A 24,752-nucleotide genomic window follows, 5' to 3' on the forward strand; every position below is an offset into this window, starting at 1 on the left:
TTGTCAGGGACAGTGGTAAAAGATGATGGTTTAACGTGGATACATCTATTTTGGAGAAAACGCAGCCATGCAACCTTACAGACGGGGGCGGGGAGGGGAGTGCTCCACTGTCAGGTCTGCAGATGCATCCACCCAACTCAGTGGCTTTGATTTATTTATTTATTTTACATGGACACAAATCGGACAACTGGAATGGCAATATTCAAAAACCAGTGGGGAAACATTTCAACCTCCCAGGGGTAATTGACTGTAAAGTGGCCATTCTTAAATAAAGGATCTTCAAAGGGAGACTGCAATGTGAAACCAATGTGAATTACAGTTAATCTAGAGGTTCACTGCTATCAACCTGTGGACTGAACAAATCATTTTAATCAGTTGGTTAGAGCGTTGTGCTGATAACACCAGGGTTGCAGGTTTGATCCCCGTATGGGGCAGCTGCATATTCCTGCATTGCTGGGCATGTCCTCAGGGTCCCTTCCAACTCAACCATTTGATGATTCTACATGCAATTGGCTTACCAGTGCCATGATATCTGCCACTGACAACTGCTTTCTGAAGGACCACAATTAATTAATTTTCGCCATCTGCTCTTTCTGCATTTCATTACCCACTGACTTCACTGTTTACAATACCCTCCACAAACCATGTATATATGTTTATGCCAGGCATCCCCAAACTCTGGCCCTCCAGATGTTCTGGCCTACAACTCCCATGATCCCTAGCTAACAGGACCAGTGGTCAGGGATGATGGGGATTGTAGTCCAAAACATCTGGAGGGCCGAAGTTTGGGGATGCCTGGCTTATGCCATTATAAATTTCTTTGTGTGTAAGGTGCCATTGTTAATTGTTTAAGGCATGCTTTGGGAATTCACAGCTGCACCAGGCTTAATCAGTCTAGAGTGGGCATAGACCTGGAATATCTATTCCCCTGCTCTGCCCTATTCAATTTGTGATCTCTTTCTCTTGCCCTCTCAGCTCAGCATCTCCAAAAGCAGGATTCATAAGCTGATATACACCTGGCAGCTCAGTGAGAGCGGGCAACGTATCAGCCGAACATTTTTGGCAAGCTCCAAGTGCTGTGAAGAAGCACAGTGATCGTAAAGTAATTAATATACTGTATATAAAAAACTAGTGTAGGGACAACATAACAGTGCAACGCTCTGTTCGACAGTGATTAAGTTTGGCACTTTTTAAATGGAATGTTGTAAACCTTATAATAGTAGCAAGATTATTCCCAAAAGATCAATGCTGGGGGGAAAAAACACAATGAAATTAATTCCAGGAGTTCAGAGCAAAGAACCAAGGGCATGTCTACATTACAGTTTTAAATCAATTTAAAGCCTATTTAACTGTTATGGCTCACATCCAAGGAGCCTGGGAATTGTAGTTCTGTCAAAGGAGTCTCTAATGAAGGCTGCACTCACTGGCACCAATGCAGGATTTGTGGCAAGAACATTTTGCAGTGGTTTAATAGAGTAGCAGAAGTACTTTGCCCGGGTATGTGCATGAAAGTCGTTTCCCTATAGTACAGAGATGAGGAACCCGTGGCCCTCACAGCTCCCCTCATCCCTGACCATTGGCCTTGCTGACTGGGAATGGCAGGAGGAGGAGTCCAAAACCATCTGGAAGGCCGCAGGTTCCCTGTCTTTGCTATATAGTCAATTCTGTATGGACGAGTAAGCAATGGAGGAGGCATTTGTCCATGCAGTTGCATTCCCTGCCACAGCCTGTCCTAGATAGCGGAGTCAGGATCTGGGAGAATTTGTTTCAAATCCCACCTTTGTTGCCCTAGATTTGATCTCTCTCTCTCTCTCTCTCTCTCTCTCTCTCTCTCTCTCTCTCTCTCTCTCTCTCTCTCTGTGTCTCTGTCTCTGTCTCTGTCTCTGATGAGAAAAATATATCTGTAGCAGACTATGGAGTAGAGGGATTATGGCGATATCTACATACAGGGTAGAATTTACTAATCCCTGCTACTTTCATCACAGGTGGGAATGAGGGATAATGGGTCTTTACTGTCTGCAGGATTCATCTTACTCTTGTATATTTAAGAGGATGAATCAGAATCTCTTAAATTTCTCAAAATAAATGCTGTCAGTGGTTCTCCCTGAATATACTTAAGAGAAACCTTTTGGTGTTTGTTTCTTTGTTTTTTTAAAAAAAGAAGTACAGAACTGTATTAGACCTATGTCAATATGGCAAAAACGCATTCCATTTTCTCCCAGTTCCCACCCCGCTTATTTTACGTTTTGCTACATGCTCTTCCAAGTCCTCCTAGTATGTATGGGACCCAGGTGGCGCTGTGGGTTAAACCACAGAGCCTAGGGCTTGCTGATCAGAAGGTTGGCGGGTAGAATCCCTGCAACGGGGTGAGATCCCGTTACTCAGTCCCAGCTCCTGCCAACCTAGCAGTTCAAAAGCATGTAAAAGTGCAAGTTGATAAATAGGTACCGCTACAGCGGGAAGGTAAATGGCGTTTCCGTGTGCTGCTCTGGTTCACCAGAAGCGGCTTTGTCATGCTGGCCACATGACCTGGAAGCTGTACGCCTGCTCCCTCGGCCAATAATGCGAGATGAGTGCCGCAACCCCAGAGTCGGTCACGACTGGACCTAATGGCCAGGGGTCCCTTTACCTTTACCTTACATGCTCTTCCAAGTCCTCCTAGTATGTATACCCACTGGAGGGACCTGGGTGGGTCCCATAGCTGCCAAGTTTTCCCTTTTCTCGCGAGGAACCCTATTCAGCATAAGGGGAAATCCCTTAAAAAAAGGGATAACTTGGCAGCTATGGTGGGTCCCATGCCTGCATCCTATGTTTGCTCCGCAGCTCCCTCTCCCACCCCCTTGGGGGTTTGTTTTGGTCTCTGGGCTGCTGCCTTCTTTTCCTCGACAAAGGAGCTCCCCTCTCACTTAGTTTTTTGTTCTTTCACCCACTGCTCTGGCCTTAGCGTTCTCTGCTCAAAGGCGTGAATGTGCTTCAACTCCTCCACTAAGACTTCATTGACCAGCCGATGCCAATGCAACAGTGCTTTTCCTTGGAATCGTGGGGAAGCTACTAGGACTTTGGGGTTGTGTACTCTTCCACCACAAGCTCGGCCTCGAGCCCCTGGAGCAGCTGCTCCCGCAAGGCCTCCACACTGAGACCAGGCGCCTCCATCCTGCCCAGGGAAGCACCCAAGATGAAAGACTCCCAAACAGTTTTTATCACTTATTGCAAAGGGCTTAATCCTAAAGGAGACAGAGGATTACATTTTATTATTACTGTTAAACTATTTATAACTGACTGAACAGTTTAAGTGTAATGTTTAGACATGAAGGTGTTGACATGTTTTAATCTATTTTACTGTTGGTTTTAACTACTGTAGTTTTAAATGTTTTTATTTGTTTTTAGCTGTTTTTTATTGATAATATTAATATTTCTTGTAAATCACTTAGAGGCTTTAATACAATCAAGCACAGTAGTATGAAATTTTTGTTAAATAAGCATGTTCAGCAATCAGTGAATGAGTGAATATTTGGGGGGGATTAGGATATTTCAGTATCAGAATTTACTCATCATACACATTTCAGTAAGTAATATATACATTTGCTTAAACCAATAGGTCATAACAAAAGTAGTTAAAGAGAAATTCTATCACAGTTTTAAAAGCAATACATACAATATTAAAAAAAAAACCAGTAGAGAATAAACAAGAGTAAAATATACAAGGACTAATGTAGACAAATTAATAATTAGAATTTAAAAGTAGAAATGACCCATCCTCAAACTAAATCCATGAATCACAATTTGCCATATGTATAGTACTGAAATAAATTCAGACTTGGGTCACAGCATCATGAGCAGCAGTGACAGACCTTGGGGTCCCAAATTTCAGCAGTGTCCTGTGCAACACCGAAATATGCCCCCACTTCTCACCTTCCATTCTGGATCATAGTTGCTGCACTCCCTGTGTTGCCCCCAAGACTCCAAGCCCAGCACAACCAAAAGAGTTGTGCTCCCCTAAATCTGCTTCTGTGAGCAACTCAACAGATTCACCATTCAAAGCATTGTTGTTGTTTAGTCGTTTAGTCGTGTCCGACTCTTCGTGACCCCATGGACCATAGCACGCCAGGCACTCCTGTCTTGCACTGCCTCCCGCAGTTTGGTCAAACTCATGTTCGTAGCTTCGAGAACACTGTCCAACCATCTTGTCCTCTGTCGTCCCCTTCTCCTAGTGCCCTCAATCTTTCCCAACATCAGGGTCTTTTCCAAGGATTCTTCTCTTCTCATGAGGTGGCCAAAGTATTGGAGCCTCAGCTTCACGATCTGTCCTTCCAGGGAGCACTCAGGGCTGATTTCCTTAAGAATGGATAGGTTTGATCTTCTAGCAGTCCATGGGACTCTCAAGAGTCTCCTCCAGCACCATAATTCAAAAGCATCAATTCTTCGACGATCAGCCTTCTTTATGGTCCAGCTCTCACTTCCATACATCACTACTGGGAAAACCATAGCTTTAACTATACGGACCTTTGTCGGCAAAGTGATGTCTCTGCTTTTTAAGATGCTGTCTAGGTTTGTCATTGCTTTTCTCCCAAGAAGCAGGCGTCTTTTAATTTCGTGACTGCTGTCACCATCTGCAGTGATCAAGGAGCCCAAGAAAGTAAAATCTCTCACTGCCTCTCACTGCAGGTTTAAATTTTGATGGGCAAATCATGAGTCTGATGCAGTAGCTCCTTTCAGTAGCTCCTAGAGATATAAAGTTGTGAGCCATTTAACACCCACCCGCTTAAAAACAACAACAACCCCAAAATGGATTTCTTAGGCTGCCATCCTAAACACAGTTACAAGGATGCAAGCTCCATTTAACACAGTGGGGCCGACTTGCTGAGTAAACATGCATAGGTTTGTGCTATTAATGAAGTCACAAGGACTGTTACAGAGCAATCCTGTACATGCCTAGCAGAGGTCAGTCCCATTTATTAAAGTGGGTATAGGATTGCCGCCAAAAGTGGAGAAAATAATCAGGGCATTACAAGGACTAACAGATGATTGGGTGGCATCCTTTGACCTCACTTGGAGTCTAAACCCAGTCTAACTTGGCAGTCTGTCCTATTAGAGTAAGAGTCTATCATTAGGATCTTTGCCACACTGAAGCACATTTAGATTAGCAGTTAGGAGTTTACTCTTGTTTCTACAGCAAGCTATTTATTTCAGTGCACTTATGCCTGTCCAGAATTATTTTGGCTGCCCTTAAAATGTGCCTGCACTTGTGTGCTGGAAAGTTTGATCTACCAGCCTAATGTAATCAAATTATCCGCATTTAATCCAATTTATTCCTGTTGATTTATAGATATAATCACATGCACATGTGTTTTATATAGATATAAATATAATGCACATACTCAACAATGCCAAAAAAAAACCAAAAACACAAAGAACCAGTGAGTAACTTAATTCTATATGCCTTCTGGTTTTATTTCAGAAAATATGCTACTTGAACATCAATATTAGTAATAAAATAAAATAAAAATAAACCAATCTATAGCATCAGCTGCAATATTTCATTCAGTTGAGGATCCATTGAGGAGGTTTCTAATACCAGTAGTGCCACTGGCTTCATTAATCCTCTCATTCCCAGCCTCCAAATCTTACAACACTACTACAGGAGGTGGGGAACCTCATGTCTGGGGCCCCAATGTGGCACTGCAAGCCCCTCTATATTCAGACTCTCCTTCAGTGTTTTTATCTAGCTGGGGTGTGTTACTGAACTCTGATAACTATTCGTGCTTCCCTGGTTGGAGGGCAGAGAGATACATGTGTAGAAACGAGCATACTGCACAAAGGTAAAATTTACATGCATTGTTCCAACCACTTCTGTCTCTGGCCCACCACTGGCCTGTGGCCCCTGGGAGGTTGCCGAGAAGGAAATGTGGCCCTTGGGCTGAAAAGTGTTCCCTACTAAGGTTACCAGACGTCCCCGGATTTACAAATCCATCCCCTGACAAAATCCTATCGTTCCTACTGAAGCTGAAAAGTGTCCTCGGATTCACTGAAAAAAATCTGGTAACCCTACCCTACCCCTGCTCTACTGCCCTTGAATTTGGGGGTTTGATTCCCTAAGGGTTAATTGCTGCTGTAGATAGACCTTCCCCCCATCCCCCATCCATTTGTTTCCTTTTCTTACAATGGTAAATGGAATGAACTTTATCAGTGTAATGCACAATATCATCAGTGCCCTTCCTTCAAAGCCTATCCAGGTTAAAACTGATATGAAAGTCTGGAGGGGTCATGCTTGCTACAGCTATACATCTGCTAAAAATGGTCCTGGGACCTGGAAGGCCTGAATCTAATTGCCTGTATGTAGGCAAATCTTGCTTCCACCCCTGCTAAAAGGGTAGCCAGGAGCCAAATAACTGCTTAGGCTCATGCAAGAGAACTGTGACATGCAAGTAAAACTAACTACAACATGTTGTTTCTCAGCTTACAAATATTACAAAAATACCCCAAGTTTCAAGATCAATTTGCCTTTCAGCAAACTTGTTTGACTTCATGGAACTACCGGTACTTTCACGGTTGTCTGGGTTTCGGCCACTGCCTAGAAAATTCATAGGACTCTTCTGCACTTACTCTCATCTCGGCAATTAGGAGAACTCCTCTAGGAGGAAATTCCCATCCAGTGTCTTATCTGGGCACTGTGCTTCTCCTGGTGGCAAGGGAAGGAGGAAATGTCATTGTATTTGCATAATTTGCAAAGAGAAAAAGGGAACTAGCAGCTGAGAAATGTGGTGTAGGGACAGAGGAGCACAGCACCTGCTTCCCTGTTTGACCAGACTCCAAGCAATTTCAACAGGACAATGAGATGTGACCACAATGCTGAGGAAATTGCAGCCAGTTCCCGCTATTTCCCCCACACTTCAATAGCCCGACAGTGCTGGCGTTTCAGGGAAACGCTCCAGTTGCGATCCTTCACACACGCACTCACCCCGGGAGCTGGTTCATGGAAAGGGAAGAGAAATATTGTCAGACAGTTAGAACAGAAAAAAGCACCAGCAATTCCCCAGCAAGCTGCAGTTCCTGATATTGCCCCAGTTTTTTTGCTACTCACAGCACAGAGCAAGTGGAGGCAAGCAGTAGCCCCAGGGGGAAGTCATGGGACCTGCACTTTCTGAGGGCAAGGCGCCTTGGATACTAGGCTGAATTAATGATATTAATGCATCTACATAGCCAGAGGATTGGAGAAGATCAGTCTACATCCCAATTCCAAAGAATGCTCCAACTACCGCACAATTGCCCTCATTTCACACGCTAACAAGGTTATGCTTAAAATTCTACAAGGCAGGCTTAGGCAGTATGTGGACCAGAACTCCCAGAAGTGCAAGCTGGATTACAAAGGGGCAGAGGAACCAGAGACCAAATAGCAAACATGCACTGGATTATGGAGAAAGCTAGAGAGATCCAGAAAAACATCTACTGAACTTCTGCTTCATTGACAATGCAAAAGTCTTTGACTGTGTCGACCACAGCAAACTATGGCAAGTTCTTAAAGAAATGGGAGTGCCTGATCACCTCATCTGTCTCCTGAGAAATCTCTATGTGGGACAAGAAGCTACAGTTAGAACTGGATATGGAACAACTGATTAGTTCAAAATTGGGAAAGGAGTACGACAAGGTTGTATATTGTCTCCCTGCTTATTTAACTTATAAGCAGAATTCGTCATGCAAAAGGCTGGACTAGATGAATCCCAAGCCGGAATTAAGATTGCCGGAAGAAATATCAACAACCTCAGATATGCAGATGACACAACTCTGATGGCAGAAAGTGAGGAGGAATTAAAGAACCTTTTAATGAGGGTAAAAGAGGAGAGCGCAAAATATGGTCTGAAGCTCGACACCAGCACTAGCTTTGACGGGCCCTTGGGCAACTCTGCCCTGGCTGATGGCACTCTGCATGCTCCACAGGGGCAGCAGGGGCAGGGGCGATATAAAAAAAAGAAGAAAAAGTCAGGTCCGCATCAGCAGCATAAGATCCTCCCGGGCCCAAGGGGGCCAAACGTTTGCCCCACTATATCAGATGCTGACAGCATGCCCCAAAGCAGCTCTCTATTATGATTTGTATACTACAGATAGGGAGAGTGAGGGAACTAAGAGCCCAACTAGACATGACTATGGTCCAGTTCCAATGTTATGCTTAATCATAGTTTAATGTGTTAAGAACAAGCCATAGCAAACCTTGGTATCACATGCCCCCCTCCCTTTCCTCCAGTGAAGGACCAAGAAGGAGTTCAGAAGCTCTGGCTTCCATTTTTGTTTAACTGCATCCAAATCAACAAATAGTGGCTAATGTTAACTATGGTTTATTTGAAACAAGCCTCCTTGAAACCATGGTTTGTTAAACAAATTCTCTTTCATTTACCTATAAACCCAGGGGTGCAGGGGAGAGTGAATTTGCTTTTTATATATATAAAAAGAATGCAATGGAACATAGAGCAGACTGCCCAGGATAATTATCACATCAAATTCACTCTTAATGCGTCAATGACATGTTGCAGGATGCACCCACAGTAAAAGACCCACCTGGGGGTGCCTTGTCTTATGGTTTGCTCAGTTTCCTCCACATTTTTTTCTACCACCAACTACATCATCACAGAAGTAGTAGCCAACTGAGGGTGGTTTAGGATGCAGCGAGTATGGAAAGGGAGAAGCCATCACTGGTATTTTCTGATCCTTCTCTGACTCATCAGGAACCACAGAGTAACTTTCCAAATCCATGTTATAGCCAGGAGCAGAGCTTACTCATTCAACCGCCTCCTGCTTTGATGCCTGACCTTGTATGCTCTTTGAATCTGTTTACACTGCACTAGTTACTTACGGGCACAGCGTGGCATAGACATTTGAGCAATTTCAAAAACGTGGGTGCCATTCAAAGGCATGAAGCTCTTGTGGAAGGTTCCAGAAGCTCCCTCTTTCATAAGAAGAGCTCTGCTGGGTGAGGCCAGAGGCAATTCTAGCCCAGCATCTTGCATTATGCTCACAGTGGCCACCCAGGTGCAATGTGGGTAGACTGTAAGCAGCACCTGAGCACAACTGCACTCTTCCCACTTGTGATTCCCAGCCACTGCGGGGAGGGGTGTGTGTCACTGAAATATCGTTAACAGGTCACTGGCACCAGGGTTTTTCTTCCCTTATTGAATCGGAAGAGGAAACAAGCTTGTTTTCTCCTGCTCGGAAGGCTAGGTCTCGAACCTATCCTCGGAAGGATAGGACTCGAACCTATGGCTTCAAGTTACGAGAAGGTTCTGACTGAACATCAGGAAGAATTTTCTGACAGTAAGAGCGATTCAGTCTCCCTCGGGAGGTTGTGGACTCTCCTTCCTTGGAGGTTTTTAAGCAGAAGTTGGATGGCCATCTGTCCTAGGTGCTTTAGCTGAGATTCCTGCATTGCAAGGGGTTGTAGATGGCCCTTGGGGTCCCTTCCCACTCTAAGATTCTATGAATTTCACCTGGAAAGGTTCAATCCATACTGCCTCCAACACCGAATGTAGCACATAGCCATCACAACCACCAGGGAGTTTGCTACCTGGGAGAAGGACACCTGCTTTTGAGACCCCTAGGAAGCAGGCAGCTGAACAAACATGTTGGAATTATCTTCCTGTTGGTCTTAATAACTTCACCCAGCAGCATCACCCGAGACACCAAAATAAAATAGGGAGAACACATTCAGATACATCCGGCCTTGAGTGAACCTGCTTTGACCATGCCCTTCCTTTCCTTCTTGCTCTCTGTTATGCCAAACTTTCTGCTTCCTCAGCTGACAGGGTCTGTGTACACATTACTCCATGGCTCCAGTGCACTCTCCCCTCTGGTTTTTGAAGCCATGTACTCGTGACATGGCTGGCGTGCTATGGTGCCTGGCTGGAGTGCCTGGCGTGCTATGGTCCATGGGGTCACGAAGAGTCGGACACAACTAAACGACTAAACAACAACACTCGTGACATTAGCCACAATCCATATCAATCCTGTATTTTTTGAGAAATACTGCTGTTGGGGGGGGGGTTCCTTCAAACCAGCTTCCAACTTATTTGAAAGCATAAGCCAAGTTTGCTTTGCAGTAGAAATTGGAGTTCTTGGTGAAGTCCAGAAATAAACAGTAAATTGCAAGAACTCGGGCCAGGAGGAAGATGGATTTCAAGTAAGTCTTCAAAAGGTTTTATCTATGTAATGATAAGATGAATTCAAATAGGAATCAATTCCAGTATGATAGTGAGGCAAATAAAAATAAATTCCAGTGAAAAAATCCCACGACAAGGTCCTGTTTTGCCAATTCTTCATCAGCAATGTTTTAATTGTCAGAGTGTACCAACCATTAAAAAATTGATTCCTATTTGAATTCCTCTTATCATTACATAAATAACACCTTTTGAAGACTTACTTAAAATTCATCTTCCTCCTGGCCCAAGTTCTTGCAAGTTTGCTTTGCAGTCAAGCTGAGGCGTGTACTTCTGAGATGGCTCTTGCACATGCGCAGACCATAGCACATGTGCAGATGACAGAGAAGAGGGTTCGTGCATAGGGAAACCAAACAGGGGAATATGTGTTGAGTGAATGCATCCCTGCCCCTTCTCTGCTGTGTGCAGCAATACGCATACCAGCACCGTGTGTTTTAAGCTAGTAATGTGTACAAACTCTGGAGCAGATGTTTAGTGCGGAGAGCACTAGCTATCCCTCTTGGTTTCCAAGGCAGCCAAGTAAATCTCTATCCTGCGTAACAGGAAGCTTGTTGGGGAGAAACAGGCACACATGCACATACAAAAAGAAAAGTCTTGACATTTTGGAGGAAGAATTTAAACAAATCCTTGTTCCTATGGTAACAGGAGCTGCAGGCATGTCATCCCTCCTCCTCCTTCCCCAAATTGGGGAGGCAGCCAAGGAGAAGAGGAAGCAATAACCACTGCTTGGCTCCCTGGCAGGAAAGGCAACGACTCATGCAAGCTGAAGTGCCAAAACATCTATTCTTGGCCCAGAAATTATTGGTCCTAGTAAATCTGAAGGGGATTCCAACGGGCATTGGATTGACAAGAATTGGGGCATGCTGGTTTCAGGACAAGGAGAAACCATGACATCACAGGGCAAACATAGCAACATAGCCAGGCCAGTTGGACAACAGGGCATAGATTGATATTTGCATTGGGACAAGGACTGTTGTCTACAAAAGTCTTTCTTCCAAAGCAGACTGCACTGTCAGATTGTCCAGGCATCCTTATATACCAGAGGCAGGCAAACCTTTTTCTTATTCCGGTCCCTGGTAAAACGCAAATCCTATTTAACCTTTTGACACGTGCTCACTAGAGTTTTCAGATTGCACTGAGCCTGCCTAGAAGTTAAATCTTTACCCCACCTCTCTCTTTCTGTGCATGTTTCCCTGCTTGAGTGCTGATCCATGTAACTGCGTGGACACAAATGCCAGAATGTTACTTCCCTTCTGCCACCCACCACCTTTAATTGCCTATGCAGATATGAAAGGTAGCTGAATGTGTTTATGGCGCAGCTATTCTGTAAATACAAAGGAGTCCATTGTGGGATTAAATGTAACATTAGAAAAAATTTAAAAGGAAACTCTTGTGGGACGGAGAGTCCTTGGCAAATGCCAAACTTCAAAAGTCCAGGCTGGAGGGAAGGCACAGTGAAAGCTCAGTTGCAATTATCGCCTCAGAATATGTCCCCACTCATTATAGGATCCCAGCCTTTGCATGCTTCTCCTTTTGCATTTTAACCCTTGCAGCCTGACTGCAGCACACACAGCCTCTTTTACACACACACACACACACACACACACACACATGTGTCTTGGTGTCCAACAAAGCAGCACAGTCTGCCAAATTTTACAGAGCTTCATGGAAAGTGCCTTTTTTGGTAGGGCTAATGTCTCTTCGGAAAGGAAAGGAACACAGCGGGAACAAGAAGATACTTCAACTTTATCTCGTCCCATCCCAGGCAGGATCCTGGTACCACTGGTACAGCCCAGAAAAACTGCCCGGGGAGGGCAGGCCCCAAGACATGTGACCTTAAGCCAAACTCACATGCCCATTTCAAAGAGACGACACTTTAAATCTCTGATCTGCCCCTTGCACCTTGGGGAGAACTGTTCAGATGTCTGCTGTTCCTCTGGCACCAGATCCCTGCCCAGCGCTCATGAAACATTGCCACCAACACACACACACAGAACAGCAATTGCAAAGGTAAATTCACATGACTGCTCTAGGTTTCTGTATTTGAGTCAGTGCAGTCTACCCACCCCAGCCCCTTCATGGACTGAGGATACACCTGTTTTATGTATATTGGGCCCAGCTTCCTTAGCCTGCCTGGTCACAGAGTTGTGTGGATTTTCCTTCACATGCTGTTACACCTTTACTAGCACTTCATGTTCACCGTGGAGATGCCTCATGCCACCTTCAGAAGGGGGGAGGGCCATAGCTTGGTGGCAGAGCATCTGGTCTGCATGTGTGTGTGTGGGGGGGTGCCTCAAGGTTTCATCCCCTGTGTCTCCAGGCAGGGTGACAAAGTCTGCTTCTCTGAAACCCTGGAGAGCCATTGCCAGTCAGGTGGTGAGTTAGATGAAGCGAGGGTCAGACTCTGTACAGGAATGCTTCCTATGCCCCCTGTTGCTGTTTAGTCTTTTAGTCGTGTCCAACTCTTCGTGACCCCATGGACCATAGCACGCCAGGCACTCCTGTCTTCCACTGCCTCCCGCAGTTTGGTCAAACTCATGTTTGTAGCTTCGAGAACACTGTCCAACCATCTCGTCCTCTGTCATCCCCTTCTCCTTGTGCCCTCCATCTTTCCCAACATCAGGGTCTTTTCTCTTCTCATGAGGTGGCCAAAGTATTGGAGCCTCAGCTTCATGATCTGTCCTTCCAGTGAGCGCTCATGCCCCCTTATGTCTTTGCAAGTGGATGGCTGCAAAGCGGTTGTGGGTATCAAGACAAAAGCAACCCTAGCGTTCGATAAAGGGGCTTAAGAAAGCAGTGGGCAAGGGCGACACCGCAGAATACGAAGTCTCCAGATCTCCAGGCTCCCTGTTGGTATGATCTCCTAGCAGATGGGAAACAACAGCCTCTGGGCCAAGCAGCCACCTCTGTCACATCAGGCTTCATAACCCAGCTCTGGCTTTCTAGGCGATGCTGTAGCATCCCTTCCCCCACTTCTTCCCGGCTCTTGGTTTCTCCAGCTTGGCACACGTCCAGAACAAGTTTGCTCTGATTCCATTCAGGTTGAGCAAGACGCCGTTGTGACTCCTTCCCTCCCATCTGCCTATAGGGCAGCGTGGAGCCAGTAACAGGGAGGTGGAATGGAGGCTGCAGCAGCTTACACAACTCTTCTGTGGGGCCTGCTTCCCGTCAGTCTGTACACAACCATAACACACCCATTTTATAATCTGCACGTGCATATCCACCATCCATATACACACCCATAAATCCAGTATACTACAGTGATTCATATCATTCAGCTCTCAAATTACTACCTTGGACTGAGGGAACTACATTCCATTTTTCTTCTTGGGGGCCCCCTTTGTTTACTTTTATCCAAAGGTACAACAGCTGACAGAAACGCCCCATCGGCTTTCCCCTTCGCAGTTCCAGTAAGCACTTCATTGTTTTATTGCTTCTATGCAAACTGCCTCGGGCATATTGTAGGTCACTATTGTACCAATTTCACTGGTGGGAAGACGAGATATAAAGATTGTGAATGTGGATTTACCTACTGGGCTTCCAATGCCTATTTTTGGTATCATCCGTATTGCTGCTGTGAAGTTTTGAGTTTGCCCTCACATCACTTACTTAATTCAGGGGAAACATTGAGGGATTTCTGAGCCAGCAAGAAGGACACAGCCGGGGACTGCACAGCACAGCTAGCCACCCCTAGCCAGCACAGCTGTAGTCCTAAACATTTGGAGGGCACCAAGTTGGCAAAGGCTGCCTTGTGGAAGATACAAGGATGATCCAAACCACACCAAATCCAGCTGCCTGGGGCAAATGAACTGGGAAGCTATTGCACAACCTTGACCTTTTCTTCTTCTTTTTTATTAAAGATTTTCTTGATTTACAAAAATATGTGCAATGTCTCTCGTGACATTTTTACAAATCAGTTTCAGTTGTTGAGACATTGGGAAGAAAAAGGGAAAAGAGGTAGGGGGGGGGGAGATGGGGGTGGGGTCAGGTGACGATGTTTCTATTTTACTTAATATATGTGGGGGGGGTGTCAGCGTCGCTTGTGCAGGTTCTCTGCTGTTTGCTTGTGTTCCTTTGGTGGTGAGAGATGTTGGGGGTTGGCCTCTAAGGTATGATTGTTCATTTGTGGTTGGCTGTGGTGGTCTTTGTTTCGTGTGTGAGTAGGGTGGGTGGGTGTTTTGGATCAGGTTAGCCATATTGATTCGTATGCTGTTGGCGGATTTTTGTCATTGTCTTGTTGGGCTGTGTATGTGATAAAGGGGAGCCATACCGGGGTGAAGCCATCTTCTTCTATTTGTCCCCGTGTCAGTTTCACTTGACCTTTTCTTTTTATCATGTGGTTTGGCTCAACTAGAATTTTGCTTTGTGGCTCCTTTGGTGAATATTTGCTTATGTTTTTTTACTGCATTCCGTACACTTGCCCAACCACCACATCTCTCTTCTGAAATGGGGATCACTGTGGACACAGCCATCCTGCATTTGCTGTCTATGTGAGCCCTGGCAGAACACACTTTACTACTTCCCCTCTGGCTCCCAACAGAGCATCCTTGAAATGCTGTGGGATTTTCATCTCGTTCTTCTTCTTCTTTTTACCTAGAAGGGTCAACCAGAGTTTAGTAAAGAACCTAGGAAGCTGCTTTTATACCTTCGGTCCACCTGGCTTAGTATTGTCTACACTGACGGCGGCGTTCCAAGGTTTCAGACAGAAAACATCTCCTACCTGGAAGCGTTGGAGATTAAACCCTGCACCTTCTGAATGCAAACCTTACCAACGAGCAAGGGTCCTCTCCCAAGAGCTTAATTTGGGGCTCACCCAGACTCAGCTCTGGCATCAGTTTTTAGTGTCAGTTCTGGTATGCATAAGGTAAAAATAAATGGAAGTGCAAACCAGGTGGGTTGTAAGCATCACTTTTCCTAAAATTAAACATCCGAGCCTTTCCAGGTTCTGGCAAGAGAAACATGCCTGAGAGAGAGAGAGAGAGAGAGAATACAGTTTAGAATCATAGAATCATAGAGTTGGAAGAGATCACAAGGGCCATCCAGTCCAACCCCCTGCCAAGCAGGAAACACCATCAAAGCATCAAAGTTTAGATAGAATCAGAAGGAGAAAGCAAGCAGATATGTGGCATCCCCCCCCCTCTCTCTCTCTCACACACACACACAACGCCTTTTATGCCCATGGATTTGTTGTTGAATCAATCCTGGGTAGCCCTGCTGAGAATCGTGACTAATTTGTTCTTCAAACAAGGTTTGTGTAAACCTCTCCAGAGGAGACTGTTGGGGTAAGAAGGGGGAAGGTGAGTCACAAGCACAGGCCAGCAAATTATGTTGAACAGAGGAAGAAAAAGACAGCAGGCGCTTGCCAGGGGCACGGTTGTAGCACCACTGCACTGGAGCCTGTGGCAAGTGCCAGGCGCAACATGGCAGAGCCTGCTCAGCAAACAAGGCCCAGGCCAAGCTTTTCCCTCGGGTCTCACTAGGATTACCAAAAGCTCCCATTTCCGATTGCTGTGGCCTCCCTCAGCAACGAGTCTGCAGCGAATTCTGGTGCAGAGGGAGCAGTCTTCCCCAATCTGGTACCCTAGAGATGTTGCTGGAATACAACTCCCATTATGCCTGGCCAGTTGGGCTACAAATCCCAATGCTGATGGAAGTGGAGCCAACTTTTGCCCTTCTGCGGACCTCACTCTGCTCACGTGTGTTGCAGCTTGACACCAGCATCCGACTCCTCATTAGTTGATGACTCTGGAGTGTGTGGTGCCCATGAGCAGTGGGTATTTGGAACAGATTTAGAGCCCCTCAGAGGGCTCACCCACACTTAACTTTTTGCCCCATGCTTTCTAGGTACAGGTCCACACTTTAAAGCTGGCCATTTGGGTTTTCCGCAAACTGTAGTTTGCTCCAATTCAGTGATAAAGTTGGGGGTTTTCATGGGGAAAGAGCTGGGGAGGGGAAAGCGCATTTTGACACAGAGCTTTAAAGTGTGTACCTGTGCCTAGAGATGTGGTAGAAAAGGAAGCCTGGAGGAGCTCAGGGTTTCCCCTTCACTTCATCATGTAAGGGCTTGTCCACACTTCCACTTGTCCCACTGCTTTCCCCCAGGGAAAACCCACTCTTTACCACCGAATTGGAGCAAACCTCAATGGGTTTTTTAGCAGATTGATGTTTGCTCTGATTGGGCAGCAAAGAGTGAGTTTTCACTGGGAAAGAGATGGGGCAAACCATTTGGACCTGTATTTTCTACGCATGGGACAAGCAGAAGTGTGAACAAAACGTTAATATTATTACCAGCGCTTTTTTTTCTTAAAAAATGTTTAGGGGCATTCTCATTTTCCTACTCATATTAAAATACTGCCCTTCAATGAGGCCATTAAATTCACAAAATGTTTAGGGGTATGTGTACCCCTGCGTCACCCCAGAAAAAAAGCAGAGATTATTACTCTGTTTATGGTGGCACTTACCACTCAGTATCCAAACTGCGATGTTCTCTCTTCACATAACACAAAAGGATAACCTTTCTAGAAGGAGGAGCTATGCTCTGACATGTAAAGAAAGTAAAAGTCAAGTATGTGCTCTAATGCTAAGAGGAAAATCTCTAAAAAGCTATTTTAAAGGAGGAGGAGGAGGAGGAGGAGGAGGAGGAGGAGGAGGAGGAGGAGGAGGAGGAGGAGGAGGAGGAGGAGGTATACGAATAGTGGGGTGCTGTTTTTAAAGCAAATCATACATAAATTTCAATAAAAGAACTGCACAACTAAATAGCAATTGCAGGCCACTTGAAATTACAAACAAGAAATAGAAGCAGAGAAAATAACTACCAGCACAATTAAAACAGCAAAAAAATTCACCCACCAGTGCCTAATGAAATAAAATTGTTTTAACACATTTTCAGAAAGCGGAGAGAGAGCTGGCCTGGTGGAAAGCCGTGAGTGAAAACTCGGTTGCTAATATGCCCTCAAACAGAGGGCATTCCAGACTGTTGTTATTTTCAGGTGGGATTCAATCACACACAACAAACCTACTTTGCCCACAAAGTAGGACTTTTTGCAGTAAGGAAGGGGAAATGCAAACCTCCTCACAAATTGGTCCGCAAACCAACCAGGTGAATGCCCAACGAACAGGTCACCTAGAAGCACCCAGAGATTCAAGGCCTCATCTGCGGAGCTCAGATAATGTAGGGAGGTTGATATGAGTGGCATCCCCACAGTTTATCTGCTGCTGTTAAGGCAGGGGAACGGGACTTGTACTACTCAATGCTAGTGATGGTTTCATAAGTACTATACAATAGGTACCTATAACTGCTAACAATGCCACTTCCTGACAGTCAACATGGCCCCATTGCCTGGGAAGGGGACTTCATTTCCCTACAACAAAATAATGAGGCTTGAGTGCTGAGTTAGTTAAAATTGTTTCAAATATAGTAGAGAGAAAGAGCAATAAAAGGTACAATGTTATTCATTTAATACAACAACGTTGGTAATATCATTCCTAACAAATGTCAAGAATCAATAGCTCTTTGTCGGAGAAAATAATATAATGTGTTCACTTGCAAAAAGCACAGTGCAAAGCACTTTCTGACAGCTCAAGGGTCACTTGAGTGCTGGGGGAAAATGTGATACCCTTGCAACACAGGCATTACCCTGAAGAAAGGCATCTGGGAAACCTCCCCTCCCAGAACAAAAGAGTAACAAAACAACTTTGCATAATACCGAAAGCAAACATGCCGTTTCTGGAAAAGTCCTTTGTATATTAAGTCCTCTTTTCCAGCATAGCGAAAATATCAGGAAAGTGATGACCAGAGAACAGGGAGGTCTTGTTCTGGTTGGGATCAGGCCCCCATTGATTTGCTGTTATTGAAGCTGTTGTCGGGAACTCGGAAGCCTGGCTTCCCTCAGTCGTTTCCTGGAACAGGCCTTGCACATATGGCCTTGGGTCTTAGAGGCGATATACAAACAGTTATGCCTTAGACCTGGACTAGCTCACTTTGCTCCCCACAAATGCACACATGCAGGCATGACACACACACACACACACACACACACACACACACACACGGCCTTCAAGGAACTTTTATTTGGAAAGAGGATCTCTCGGTTTCTACTTGTCAGTGTCCTGTTACTGTTGCCTTTGCAAAAAGAAAAAAGGTGGCCTTGTCTCAAAACCCCAGCTTCTTCTGGATCGCTGCAGCACGAAAAACTGATTTCTCCACTTTGCACTTATTTTCTGACTTCTCTAAAGACACACACCAGCTACCACACCTTGCGTACCACATGCTAATATTTGCCCAACTAATATTAGAGCAGAATATTCACTTTCAGAAACGTTCCGTTGTCACAAGATCAGGCAGCTTGCTGGTGTCACAGTATTTATTAGCTTTGCCCCCATCCCTGTCTGCAGTAGTTTGAATTTACCTCGGTGGGGAGGGGGGGCTTCATTCTTACAGGGGTCAAGATTATTTATCGTGCATGTAAAAGATTTATCCTCTCTTTGGCTGCATATATACCATGCATTTAAGGCACATGGAAAGCATGTGGCTTCCTGCAAAGGATCCTGGGAACTGTGGTTTACCTTTCACAGAGCTACAATTTATTGCATCCTTAACAAACTGGTTCTTAGGATTTTTTGCGGGAAGCCATGTGCTTTCGACGTATGAAATGTACACAGCCTTTGGCCCTGGCACAGGGATAAGGCTTGTAAGTGGCCCTCTTTATAGGACCAAGAGGAGCACCAGACTTTGAACAAAGTGCAACCGGTGAGAGAGGTTGCACAGGACATGTGTTATAACAAAAGAACTGCATTGTGTAGAAACTTCCAAGAAATGCTTCTCCCAGTGAGAGAGGGAGAGCAGGTTCTTGGCAAAAACAACCAAGCTGTGTCAAGAATTAAAGAGGTGGTCTGGATTTGAACCTCCTTAGTGAGAGAAAGGAGGCAAGAACCAGGCGAAGGACATGTCAACTGGGGGGACAAGAAAAAGAGGAAACTGGAGTGGGGTCGACAGAGGGGCTGTTGGAGAGAGGAAGCAGGGCTGGAGTGGTCGAGAGACGGAGTGGGTTGAGATATAGTGTAATTAAGGGACGGATTAAATGGTTTGAAACTGGACTGTATACAGGAGCTGGTTGGGACATCCAGAGGAATGTCACACGGTTGAGGAGAGGGGATTTAGAATCTAATCTGATAAAGCTGAGATGTTAGAATTGCTAGAGTGTATAAGCTAGAACATTTTTAGTGAAATTTAATAGGCTAAAGGGTATAATTAGAGGAATAAGTAGTGTATTATGTGGTTTAAAGAATTTTATATAAGGTATTTTTTTCTTTTTTAAGATTTAAATTGATGGTTTTGGAATCATTTAATTATGAAAATTGCTAATATTGGATATAATTAGACTCGGGAAGGGAGGAACAGGGAAGTCGAAGTTATGACAGAGTTATTAATATAAGATTGGTTTTTTGCTTTTTGTTTTTTCTTCTTGTAATTTTCTTTTTTGTTTTTTCTTATGCTCTTTTTTTCTTATGCTTTTTTATAGGACATTATGACGTAATATGATGATATGAATGGAATCTTAAGTTGAAAATGCCAATAAATATAATTTTTAAAAAAGTAAGTGGCCCTCTTTATTAGTCAGAGTGAAACCGATCACCTCTCGGGATGCTAGTCATTATATTTCAGCACAATGGGAGGTTGCCTGATGCATGCATTTTAACATTCTTTATCATTGACTTGGGTGAGTTGGTGCTGTGACAAACCGTTTCTCTCCCCAAACGGTTTCTCTTCCTTTCTCTTCCTATCCCTATGCCCACTTCAGAAAGCATGCGAAACTAGCTTTCATTGTTAACGTCAATGTGTCCAAGCAGACCCAGGCTCCTTAGGAGCACAGTGGTGTTTATAAGAAGAGGTCGAGTTCCCTTCTCCCTAGGGGTGAATTTTCTTCCAGCTCCAGGAACCACACCCCTGGCAGGGCTCCAGTTTGTAGCCATTAGCTACCTTCTGCCATCTGGTTCCTGCATGCCTGAAAGGATAATGAATGGCCACAGCCCTATCCTCCCATCTTGTGCGCTTTTCCTGGAGGTGGTAAAGTCATCGCTTCCAGCTTCGGGTGAGGGCGTGTGTGAATCACTGCATTGCAGGAATCCTGCTCATGAGATTTTCTGTAAGAGAAGAGTTAAAAGAATTTCGAAATGACTGGAATGTGATTGCCAACTCTTGGCAAGGGGCAGGTCCAGGGTCCAGGGAGGTGAGGAGGCAAAAGCCCACAGAACAGGCTCTGTTCTTCTCTAATACAATTAAACATGTCACTGGCCACTGAGCAAGACTGTTCACACATGATAGCTAGCCACAACACAGATCAATTTAATACAATCTAGATCACATCACAAGCCCAAAGCAAGAACTAAAAGTGTGTGTAACTCCAGCAAGGAATGCCAGCTTTGGAGGGGCAGAGAAGTTATGGCTCTCCAGAAATTGCTAGACTACCTCCCTTCATGCTTGACCATTGGCCATAGTGGCTACAATGCACACAGCAAACTTACATATACGGGCAGCATAGTATTATGGAATTAAGAATTTCTAAGGCATTATAGAAAACATCGGTTTACTTGGGGAGTGTTATTGGCTTGTTCTTTTTATTTTTATTATGTACATTGTGGTTTTTATGTTGATCTTTTCTGTGAACTGCCCTGAGACCTCCAGGTAGAGGGCAGTATATAAATTCAATAAATTAAAAAATAATAATGATAATTTTCATGCAGGGAGCACAGAAGTTGAGATTAAGTCTCTGTGTATACACTATACCTTTAAAGCAAGTTATTCCCCTCAAAGGATTCCTGGGCCCTGTAGTTTATCCTTCACAGAGTTGCAGTTCCCAGCAACCACAGTGCCCAGAATTCTTTGAGGGAATTTTTACAGATGCATAATTCCCTGAAGATGGGGAATATCCTGCCCAAGCAACCCAGCAAGTGTGTGGCTTAATACACAAGTGCACACAACCAAAAAACCCAAAACGGATCACAAAGGAAGATGAGAAAGAAAAACAAAAAGCTCACTCATACTTCCTTCTGTGCCAAGATATTTAGGCACAGGTCTGGGATTTCTAGATCCGTGTCTGAGTGTTACCCCACCCCCCCTTTTGTCCCAACAAAAAGCAATGGGATAATAAAACTTTGCATTCGGGCACAGACCTAGAAATTCTAGACCTGTGCCTAGAAAGCGCAGCACAAAAGGAAGTATAGAGAGTGGCAAAACAAACATATCCCCTCACCATTCCGAATTCTGCACAAACACATATAAAGTATGGGGAAGTGACTTTAGGAACTCATTGCTGCTAGGCTGAAACTGCTTCCCTGGTTCCACTTGCGCCTGACGATTGTTGCAAGCTCACTGCCACTACCTTCGTAGAGAATCCTGGGAAGAGTTGTGCAGGCCTCCCTACCGTTGGGTAGACAGGGCTAGGAGCCTCAAACACAAGTGCCACTGCCACAAGTGACCCTCTGATAGCTACCACCACCACCCTGGTTGCAAGCTGCGCAGTTAGCTTACGACTGCTACCAAAGCAACTGCTTGGTGTAGGACTTGACTTATAAACACACCTCCTGGGACCTCTCCATGCCCAATATGCACACATATAAACACCCACCCACCCACCCACCCACACACTGTAGGACTGATATGGGAAATACCTGTATTTCTGCCATCACGAACCCTCCTTCATGTGACACCTTTATCAAAAACTGGTTATCAGCATGTCTTAAGGAAGTGAGGGCATTACCTGACAATCACTACTTTCCGGTGGAATTCAATCATGTACCAGCAAATTCAGTCAAAACAAAATAAAAAAAATCCTTCCAGTAGCACCTTAGAGACCAACTAAGTTTGTCATAGGTTTGAGCTTTCGTTTGCATGAAAGCTCATACCTAGGACACACGAAAGCTCAGACCTATGACAAACTTAGTTGGTCTCTAAAGTGCTACTGGAAGGATTTTTTTATTTTGTTTTGACTGCGTCAGATCAACACGGCTACCTACCTGTAACCAGCAAATTCAGGTTACACAATGAGGGAGGTCTTGCGCGGCAAACCTGCTTCCCCAAAAGATCAGATGTTTTGTGATAAGGGAAGTGAGGCGAAAATGCACCGGGGAGTGTGGTGCAACACTTGACTTGACACATCATTGAACTGCCCGCCAAACAGATTGGAATGCTTATAATCCCTATAGTTTAAGCGTGTTCACCTGACAGGTTCCCATTCTTCTGCACTGCAGGCAGAATCCACCCCCTTCCCAGTGCTAAATGCAAAGCAATATGCTCCCTGTGCATATTTCTTAGCCTGTACTTGTGCTGTTGAGGTCCCATCAGGCATAAGGAAGAATCCTATACAAATGTGCTGTTAAAAAGCAGGTGCATCTGTGCAGCCAGTCTCCTAATTACAGCAAAATAAACATGTCTTGAAAAAGGGTTGTAATGATGGCAAATTCCTCAGCCAAATTCAGGGCATGCAGCCATTCTGCTAATAACCCTAGACGCCAACTAAGTACATGCAATTTATTCTGAAACAGCACCAATCTCTTTGCCAACTTTATAGCAACTTAATTCCATGCTCAAATGTCATTTTGAATAAGGTCACAAGGATGATTTTTGCTTGTGACTCCATCATGCGATTTAAAATCCAAACTCCCCTAAGCAACACATGTGAATGACAAAATCGATGAGGTCACGCAAGTAGTGTAACAGATTATAAGGCTGCATCCAAATATTCCCCCCCTTCCCCCCCTTGTCTTTCAGGGAATCTTGTCCATCACTACAAACCTCTGGTAAATTTCAAAGAAGTCCCAGCATCCCTCAGAATACACTTTGAAAGCCACTGTTCTTTTGGAAGGAATACCACCTCCCCCTTAAGAGCAGGGTCACCTAAATGTATGGAAGGTGGTCAGAATATGCACCTGATCCTAAAGTTCCAGGTGAATGAGGAACCATGAGGGGAGAAAAAAGACCATTGATACACACAGAGACCATTGGTACACTCACAAAAAGAGAACACAGATTTGCCTTAAATTTACGTATGTATAAATGTTAATTCAGAAACAATTACTAATTTAAATAGAAAAACAATAAATGTCACCATAGCGGGCAAAGCTGTGACCAGGTATATATGCTCAGTCTGCCTGGTCAAGTGCTGATTGTTAATCTTCAGAATCTCTGCTCTCCCTTCTTATGGTTCTTTATGTTTAAACTAGGTATGGGCAGAACAGCATTTCAAATAGAGGACTCCTTCCAACAGAGAACTATTTACTGTAAAGTAGGATACACATCCAGGCAGGGCCATGGGGTCTTGGAATTGAGTTTTTTTGCAGCAGCAGGGATGGAATTTAACATAGGCATGCAAAGCTGGTGTGTCTCTTTGCTTTGGCAGTGAAAAAAACCCAACGTATGTTTGACTATGTGCTGACACAGAATTATCTGTGCTTACGGTTTCTGTTGTAGCTTCGCATGTGATAATTTATCAGTCTCCTTTTATTGAATTATGAGTTCAAACCTTAGACGTGACCAAACTCATCATTTTGTTTATCCCTTGGAAACCAGTGCTCTACTAAAATTAAAACAAAACTCAGCAAATTGCTATTTCATCAAACTCCTGACAGTAAGAGCTGTTTGGCAGTGGAATTTACTACCAAGGAGTGTGGTGGAGTCTCCTTCTTTGGAGGTCTTTAAGCAGAGGCTTGACAGGCATATGTCAAGAATGCTTTGATGGTGTTTCCTGCTTGGCAGGGAGTTGGACTGGATGGCCCTTGTGGTCTCTTCCAACTCTATGATTCTATGATAGGGGGGGGGGTCTGCTTATTATTCTGCTTAAAAGTCTGAGCGGTAGACTTTGGATATATCCGTGTCACTTTACAGTGGTATAAGGACCATAAACTACAATCAAATAACTCAAAAATGCCCAAGAAAAGAAAAGTTGATGCAGAGGGAAGGCAATTTCAGGAGATGGGAAAGTGAATACATGTTTGTGATTAATGGAGACAATAATTTATGATAATAAAGAGTGGACACATAGTCCTACAGATACAACCGGCCCTTTGAGGGTGACCAAACTGCTGATGCGGCCCCCGATGAATTTGAGTTTGACACCCCTGATTTAGCACCTTCGCTTACCCTGGATATGTTAGAACAGAGCTATAACAGAGAGAGCCCATGAGCACGTAAAACATTATTTTCCTCTCCGATGATCATTGTTGCCAACTGATCAGAAAAGAACCATTGGTCCTGCTCTTCCACTTATTGAAGCAGATGTAGCTTTTCGCAGCATAGCTTTACGTTTATTATATTTGTACTTTGCTTCCCCTTAAGGAAGTCCTGATGCAATTTGCAAGCGGTCAAAATAAAATGAAAAGAAATAAACAAGTTCACCCACTAATATCAATATATCAGACCACTGTTGAAAGTGCAGCTACAAGCACCATGTTCCTCACAAACTTCAGCTGCCAGCTAGAAACTGGTTTCTTTATAATAAGCTATTGTACTGTATATGAGTACAGGCCCTTTCCTGTTTAGTGGCCTGGATGGCA

At 44.5% G+C, this 24,752-nt stretch overlaps 1 pseudogene; it reads right to left on the reverse strand.

Moving 5' to 3' along the window:
• Positions 1-2,902: 2,902 nt before the first annotated feature.
• On the reverse strand, positions 2,903-3,153 carry LOC118076309 (bolA-like protein 2 pseudogene; annotated as a pseudogene).
• Positions 3,154-24,752: the final 21,599 nt, after the last annotated feature.

This window comes from Zootoca vivipara, chromosome 2 (assembly GCF_965207765.1).
Source record: "Zootoca vivipara chromosome 2, rZooViv2.hap1.1, whole genome shotgun sequence".
Classification (NCBI taxonomy): Eukaryota; Metazoa; Chordata; class Lepidosauria; order Squamata; family Lacertidae; genus Zootoca; species Zootoca vivipara.